We start from the raw sequence: 8,935 nt of genomic DNA on the forward strand, positions 1-8,935 counted from the left end.
AACTTCTTAGCTTATAAGTAGAGTAAAATCAAATCTCTTAGGCCTAACGACAGGAATTATACTAATATATACCCCCAGTAGAAATATAGGGGAGTATTTACTTACTGCTTTGCCAACTGCGCAGAATATTATCAACCTTTTTTATTTTTGTCCATCGACTAAGGTAAAATATGTGTGTGTGTGTATGTTGATGTACTTTAACTTGACATTCCTCTCAGTTTAAGAGGCTGAGCATCTTTGTGCACATCCTTAAAAAGTAATGGTTCTAATTTTATGCATCATTTGAGGGCTGGTACCCAAGGGAATCCCCAAAGATTTCCATTCACTTCTTATTCTTGGTCTTCTCTTCCTGCTCAGCTAAAGTGAATTGTTTAACTGGGCCGATGGCCAGATAACAGATTACTGAGAACAGACCCTTCAGTGTTTTGACAGATTCCATAGGAGGTGAATACTCTGCTCAGAATGTTGCAAGGATACAGCCAGGCCTAACTTCAACATAGCTGTGGTCATTGCTGGATGCGATTGGCATGCTTTGAGGGAACAAATACTTATTACATTGCTTCGAAGTTTCCTTCTTCGCACTTGGCACGTTATGTGTCCCTTGATAACTCTAAATGCAAATCTCGAAGAGAAGAAGAACAGTAGCCAGCATGGCTGGCTTCCTCTGAACCTCCTGTGGTCTGAACCATTATTCAGTTGCACATTTTTAAAAGAAATTTATCAAATTCGTAATACTTCCTCCAGATTCTACTTGTGAAACAACTTTAAAGCCCAGTACTTAATATTTTATTTCCACTGGCAAAATTCAGCATAATAAAAAAAGACATTTGCTATTAAAGTGCATATTTGTAAGTAGTACTATGCTGGCATTATTAACCATTATGTCCTTTTCCATCAGTAAAGAACTTCTCCTTAGAGAATTTTCCATTTCCAAAAGTGGCCGCTTAAATTTGGTGGACAAAATGTGCTTATTCACTGTAGAAAGGAAGAAACAGTCTATTGTTATTGAACACTGGGATGAAATACATATGGCCCACTGTTAAAGGGAGAAAACTAGCTTGAATGGCAACTTTGTTTTTGTTTCCACCATCAAGCATACTTTAGAAAACTCAAGAGGAGAAGGAAAAGCTAATGTATTTACTGATAGTTTTGCTTACCATGTTCTTTCTTCCTGATATTCTTAGAATATCTTTTCCTATCTTTTTAGATGTGCTTTATCCACTCTTTTAGGATAGGTCAAATTCTTCTAGGTTTCCTTCATCTGAGAATGTCTTCCTTTTTTTCTTTGAAAGATATTTTAGGTATATCTATTTGGGATGTAATCCTATTTGGGTGTAGGATTCTAGATGGATAGTCATTCTTTCAGCACTTGAGAAATATTGTGCCACTTCCATCCAGCCTCTCTGGTCTCTATTGAGAATCCATTGTCATTCTAATTATTTTTAGTCTAGAGACTAGGTGTTGTTTTTCTCTGACTGCTTTCAAGGTGTTTTCTTTGGTTGCTTTTCAGAAGTTTAATCATGATGTGCGTTTGCTTGGATTTCTTTAGGTTTACTCTGTTTGTGGTTCACTCAGCTTCTTGACTATGTAGGTTCTCTTCTTCTGCCAAATTTGAGTTTTCAGCCATCATTTCACTGAGGGCCTTTTCATCCCCGCCCTGTTTCTCTTCTCTTTCCAGGACTCCAAAGATGCGAGTATTACATGTTCTGTTATCTCCCCATCACTTCCACCAGTTTTCTCGGTGTGGCTCAGGTTGGGTCATTTCTATAATTCTGTCTTTTAGTTCACAGATTCTTTCCTCTGTCCCCATTCTACTCTTGAGCCCATCCACTGAGCTTTGTATTTTAGTCATTGTATTTGGGGGTTCACAAAATTCCATTTGATTCTTCTTTATATCTTCTTCTTTGCTATCTTTTTTTTTTTTTTTTAGGAGTGCAGTTGCTCTTGGAAGCATTTATTATGATTTAAAATCTTAGATAAGTCTAATATCGCAGCATTGTTATCTACTGAATTCTTTTAAAGATCTTCCAGATTCTTCGTGTGGTATACTCAGTTGAAACCTGGAGGGATCCCTGGGTGGCGCAGCGGTTTGGCGCCTGCTTTTGGCCCAGGGCGCGATCTTGGAGACCCGGGATCGAATCCCACGTCGGGCTCCCAGTGCATGGAGCCTGCTTCTCCCTCTGCCTGTGTCTCTGCCTCTCTCTCTCTCTCTCTCTCTCTCTCTGTGTGACTATCATAAATAAATAAAAATTAAAAAAAAAAAAATGAAACCTGGACATTGGGCGGCGCAGGGGTTTAGCGCCTCCTGCAGCCCAGGGCGGGATCCTGGAGTCCCACGTCGGGCTTCCTGCGTGGAGCCTGCTTCTCCCTCTGCCTGTATCTCTGTCTCTCTCTCTCTCGCTCTGTATCTCTCATGAGTAAACTTTTTAAAAAAGAAAGAAAGAAAGAAACCTGGACATTCTGCATTACGTTCCTAGATTCTGGACCTTCTGTTTGAGGTGGCTGTCGTTCTTGGCATTGCTCTGGCAAGGGAAGAGGGACATGCTGTCTCATTATTGCCTGGTGCAGGTAGAAGTGCCCACTCAGCCTGTTTTGATACCCAGGGACAGGGAGTTTCCTTGCAGGGGTGATGTACCTGCCTGCTGTCCAGGTTGTGTTCACTGTGGGGTGGCCTCATTGCCACTGAGCAGTCCTGACTCTGCACGAGGCCTCCTCTGACACCACCCTCGTGAGGGGAGAGAGGGATGCCTCAGTATTGTCAGATATCAGGTACCGAAGTCCGGGTTCCCATATTTTCCACTTAGAAACTGCCAAGTTGGGAAAGGCATCACCAGCCAAAGGGGGTGAAAATCCCAGCTTCCTACTTGGAGTTCTCTGAAGTCATGTCAGCAGGAATGTTGAGGAACCTCATTTCCTTGCAAGGGTAGGATTGTAGGCTCCACGTTTTGCCTTTGCTGGCATGGCATTTTAGGAGAGGTGTGTGGTGCCATGTTTTTTTCTGTGGCAATTGGCTGGAGTAGAGCGGTATGGTCTAAAAGCTGTCTTGCTGGTCTACCACTTTCTTCCTCCCTTAGCTAGAGAGGACAGACTTTTGGCGGGAACTCTTTTGGTCTGTGCTTGTTGGCACTTCCAGGCTGCTGGCTTCTAGCTCCGAGACTGGAACATTGAGGCAGAAAGAAAACCCAGAGAGCTCACTGCTATGTCATTCTGTGGGTACTGACATCCCCAGCTGCTCTGCTTCCTCTCTTCACCTTTCAGTGTCTTGTTTGTTTTAGATATAATGTCTAAGAGTTATAGCTGTACTTAGTGGGAGGAATAGGGAAAAGTACATCTACTCCATCTGAAAGTGGAAGAGGGCTTCAAGTTCAACTCTAGTTTTAACTAATTAAAACTCAAAAATCAATCCTCACAGCAGCTTCATTTCATGTGCTCAGGCGTACATGTGGTTCACGGCTTACCAACTGCGTAACTCAGATCTGAGAGGATCCTTGCACTGACAAACACCTTGCTGAGTTTAAAGGTAAGTATAAGCCAGCCTTCATCTCTTACGAGTCATTTACACCTGGGCATTCCTCAAGCAGTAGAATCAACTGAAGATCTACAGCGCATCCAAAACTGCCTTTGGTTCAGCAACATCATTGCCTATTCATTTCCCGCTTCACTGTTCTGACTACCTGGTACTCCTAAAATCACCAGTTCCTTTCCTTAAGCTGGTGACTAATGTCTCCAGAAGGATCATGATAGCTCATCGAAGTGAGAATGGAGGACAATTAGCATGTCGACCACAGCAACCTCTCACTTGTCTTGCCAGACATCCCTAATCAATCAGGAAATACCTTCCTGCTGAAGCCAGAGTTGGTCTCAAAACCCAACTCAGTGCTTGGAGTAGATCTTCCCAATTGATGAAATGAGACACTTGAGATAATACCTGATTGCCACTCTTAGCATAATAACACCAACCTCTTCTTTTTTTCCTTTGACCCTATTATCTCTTACCTCCTGTGAAAGCCTCAACTCTGATTTATTCCTTTCCATTGGCCTCTAACTCCTATACTAATATGATCAAAGGTGTCCACATTTTCCCTGTCCATAAAAATGAACTGGTTTTCATTGATGCCTCTGTCCCTATGTTTTTAAATTCTTGAGGTAGGACCATATAAGAGAGAGAGTCCTGGACAGGGACTCTGGGGCCTTGATTCTAAGCCCAGCTTTGTATAACTTTGGGTAAGTTAGAACTCCTGTTGGGGATCCCTGGGTGGCTCAGTGGTTTGGTGCCTGCCTTCCGCCCAGGGTGTGATCCTGGAGTCTTGGGATCCAGTCCCGCATCAGGCTCCCTGTATGGAGACTGCTTCTCCATCCCTGTATGGAGACTGCCTCTCTCTGTGTCTCTCATGAATAAATTAAAAAAAAAAAAATTCTGTCAGATTTATTAGTTACATGGGTCAGAGAGACTCTGGCTTTTAAGTTATTCTTAAGAATTAGTGACCTCTAAAAATATAAATGAATGAATGAATGAATTAGTGACTTCTAAGAGTTGTCTCAGACTGCTAGGGCAAGAGGGCCCCTGCCCTTTGATTCTATCGTATACTAGCTGTGCTTTTATTTTGCATAATGTTTCCCAAAAAAGCATTCTAACCAAAACAAGTTTTAAAACCACTGATTTACATGATTGATAATGTCTTTTTTCTTCTTGTTTAAAGCTATTTTTACATTTTATAAACATAGTAAATGTACATAGTTTTGAAAGTTATATTGCCAAAAAAAGAAGTCTTCTCCATCTCTTGCCATTGCTTGCACCCCAAACACAACCACCTTTCACATCTTCTGTTATCTCTTTTAGCATTTCCACCCTTAGTAGTAAGCTTTTAGTATTTCTTGACTTAATTCAAAGATCTTTTTTCTCAATAGCATGTTATGTCATTCTCTTATACTCCCCTTCCCAACCTGTTTCCTAATAGAGTTCTACAATTTTTAGTTAAATAAATCGTCAATGTAAATATTAGAGACTACGCTAAATAGTTTCTGAGCTAAATACTATATTGTGATTATGTTTCTCTTTTTATGTAAATTTTTTTCCTCTTGGACTTAATAACTACCTCAGTTTTTTCATTTGCTTTGTTTTCTTTGAACCTATAGGTGTTTTTGTCTGCCCATCCATACTCTTGTCCTTCCTCCCTCACTCCCTTCTTTCCTTCCATACCTCCTTCCTTCCCAGTTGCTGCAATGGATCTGTCAAACACCAGACTGTTTTCTAGGAGCACAAACACTTTGTCCACCTCCTCCCAGTCTGGACCGGCTGCCCTCCAAACCTGACAAACAGCGGTCGTCTTGAATTCTCTTTGTCCCTTTTCTGTGTTGGATTCCATTTTTGCCAAAAGCTGTATCTTCCTTTTTCTTAATTTATACCTAGAAAAAAATCTGGAGTCCTTGCTTGCTTGTCTGAAAAGTCCCTTTTCTACTTGATTGAAAATATGGGTAGGCATAAAATTCTAGGATGAAAATTCACATACATTTGGAAGGTACGAGTCCTTTGTTTCCCTGTTTCCCTGCTTCTTGTGTTAACTGTCAGAAGTCTAATGCCATTCTGATTCTCATAACTATGTGAGTGGCCTTTTTCTTTTCTTCTAGAAGCATTTAGGATCATCTCTGCATGTCCAATGTTCATTTCATGATGATGTTCCTTGATATACATTGTTTTTCATGTATTATCCTAAACACGCTTGTAGCTTTCAACCTAGAGGCTTGTGCCCTTCAGTTCTGAAGTTTTCTTACATTACTTTGAACATCAGTCACTCTGCTCTCTAACTCCTATATGTTGGATCTCCTCAATTGCTCCTCCAATTTTCTTAATTTATATCCTATTCCCTATGTCCTTTTTATTCTTTTAATCTTTCTGAAAGATTTGATTGACATTGGATTTCATATTAAACTCAAGGGGGAGGGGTGGCAAGCAATATCTTTTGAATTTCAAAGAGCTCATTCCTATTCTCTAACCAATCTATTCTTGTTTTATGTCTTCAATATTTGTGGTAATTAGCCCTTTTATTTTGAGGTTATTCTGCTGTTTCCCAAATTGTCTCTGGGTGCTTTTTTGCAACTATTTTTGCTACTTGTTTCTTTGTTTTACTCTTTCTCTTTCACGTTGGAAGCTTTCCTCAAATGACTCTGACCACCTTTTTTAAAAAAAAAATAGGGATCCCTGGGTGGCGCAGCGGTTTGGCGCCTGCCTTTGGCCCAGGGCGTGATCCCGGAAACCCGGGATCGAGTCCCATGTCGGGCTCCTGGTGCATGGAGCCTGCTTCTCCCTCTCTCTGCCTGTGTCTCTGCCTCTCTCTCTCTCTGTAACTATCATAAATAAATAAAAATTAAAAAAAAATTAAAAAAAAATAGCTTTAGGGTCGCCTAGATGGCTCAATCAGTTAAGTATCTGCCTTTGGCTCAGATCATGATCCTGGAGTCCCAGGATTGAGCCCCACATTGGGCTCCCTGCTCAGCGGGGATCCTGCTTCTCCTTCTGCCTCTGCTCATCGCCCCCGCTTAAGCTCGCTCTTTGTCTCTCTCAAATAAATAAAATCTTTAAAAATAAATAAATAAAATATAGCCTTAGTGGCACCTGGCTTCCTCAGTCGGTAGAGCATGAGACTCTTGCTTTTGAGTTTGAGCCCCACGTTGGGTGTAGAGATGACTTAAAAATGAAATCTTTTTTTTTATTTTTATTTTTATTTTTTTTTTTTGAAATCTTTTTTTTTAAAGTAGGTTTGATGAAATATAATTCACAGAAATCCATAAAATTCACCCACTGAAAGTGTAAAATTAAACAGATTTTAGCATATTCAGAGTTGCACAAACATCACCACAATTTTAGAACATTTTAATTTTCACCCCAAGAGAAACCCTATTCTCTTTGGCGATCACTCCCATTTTCAATCCCCCTGAGGGATTTTATGCATATCTGAGGCAATCCCTAATCTAGTTCTTATCTCTGTGGATTCGCCTCTTCCGGACATTTCATATAAATAGAGTCATATATGGCTTCTGGTAACTGGCTTCTTTCATTTAGCATAATGTTTTAGAGGTTCATCCGTGTTGTAGTATGTGTCGGTATATTGTTCCATTTTATTGTCAAATAATATTGCCTTGTATAGATTTACCCCCATTTTATTTATCCTGTTTATCCGTGAGTTTATGAACATTGTGTTATTTCTACTGTTGGGCTATTATGAATAATACTGCTATAAGCATTCGTGAACAACTTTTTGTGTGCACATATGATTTCATTTCTCTTGGGTATATGCCCAGTACTGGAATTGCTAGTTCAAATGATAACTATATATTTAATTTAACCTCTGGAGGAACTGCCAGACTATTTTCCAAAGCAACTGCATCATTGTACATTCCCACCAGCAATGTATGAGGGCCCCAATTTATCTACATTCTCCTCAAAACTTGTTACTATCTTTTTATTATAGTAGGTGTGAAGCAGTATCATTGTGGTTTAGATTTGGATTTCCCTAAGGACTAATGATGTTAGCCTCTTTTCATGTGGTTATTGGCCATCTCTACGTATTCTTTGGAGAAGTGTCTCTTTAATTATTTTGCCCATTTTAAAATTGGATTATTTACTTTTTTTGATATTTTATTTATTTATTCATGATAGACAGAGAGAGAGAGAGAGAGAGGCAGAGACACAAGCAGAGGGAGAAGCAGGCTCCATGCAGGGAGTCCGACATGGGACTCGATCCTGGGACTCCAGGATCACACCCTGGGGAGAAGGCAAGCGCCTAAACCACTGAGCCACCCAAGCTGCTCCTATTTTTTATTATTGAGTTGTAAGAGTTCTTTATATATTCTAGATACAAGTGCCTTATTAGAAATATGGTTCATAAATATCTTCCATTCTTGGAAGTGTGTTGTCTCTTCACTTTTTAAAAATAATTATTTGATGCCCCGACATGTTTTAACTTTGACAAAGTCCAATTTATTTATTATTTTGTTGGTTTTGCTTTTTGTGTCATATCTAAAAAGGCTTTGACACAAAGTCATGAAAATTTACTCCTGTATTTTCTTTAAAATTGTTAAAAATTAGCCCTTACATTTAGCTCTACTATTTATTTTTAGTTTATCTTTGTGTGTGGCAAGATGAAGGAGTATGATTTCATCCGTGTGCTTGTGAATATTGACCATTTGTTGAAAATACTAATTATTCTTTCCTCATTGGATTGTTTTAATGTTCTTGCCAAATAACTGACCATAAATTTAAAGGCTTTATTTCTGGACTCTCCATTATATTTAATTGAACTCTGCATCTATCCTGTTACTATCTATTCTTGTTTAAAGTATCAAGCACTGACTGTGTGTGTGGAGGGGGGGTGATTTATGATTCTGAGGCCTTTCTGCATTTACAGAAAAGGCTGCACCACCCTGCTGGTGGTTATACACCAAGTGCCAGCATTCTGTGGACCTAGGACCTAGCAGAGATGGGCTTACAACATGTGCCTGTTTCTTTGTCTACCTTGAGATCTCTGCCTCTGTTGCTTATACATTGGCCATGTTCTCCCCGCCGGGTCAGGAATCTTTTTCAGTGTGAGAAAGCCCACTTACTGCTTGAAGTCTACCTAAAAATGATTCCCCATTACTCAGCACCTGGTACTGACAGGATATTTATGATTCTTAAATAGACCATTGGACCCTCTCAATACCTATTCCTTTGCTTTAGGTTTGCACCAAGAATGCTAATTAATTCCTCAGGACCAAAAGTAACTAGCTTCTTCCTAGTGTTCACCAACCATTGACTTCAACACATTTCTTTATTCAATATTAATTTAGGCTTCTAAGAATCAACTTTAGCTGTATCTGTATTTTCTCTCTTCCCTAACACCACTAAAATGACAGAAAAGGAATTTTTTTTAATTAATAGGCTTTCTTTTTTAGAGTA

This window comes from Canis lupus, chromosome 24 (genome assembly GCF_048164855.1).
Source record: "Canis lupus baileyi chromosome 24, mCanLup2.hap1, whole genome shotgun sequence".
In the NCBI taxonomy this organism is placed as follows: domain Eukaryota; kingdom Metazoa; phylum Chordata; class Mammalia; order Carnivora; family Canidae; genus Canis; species Canis lupus.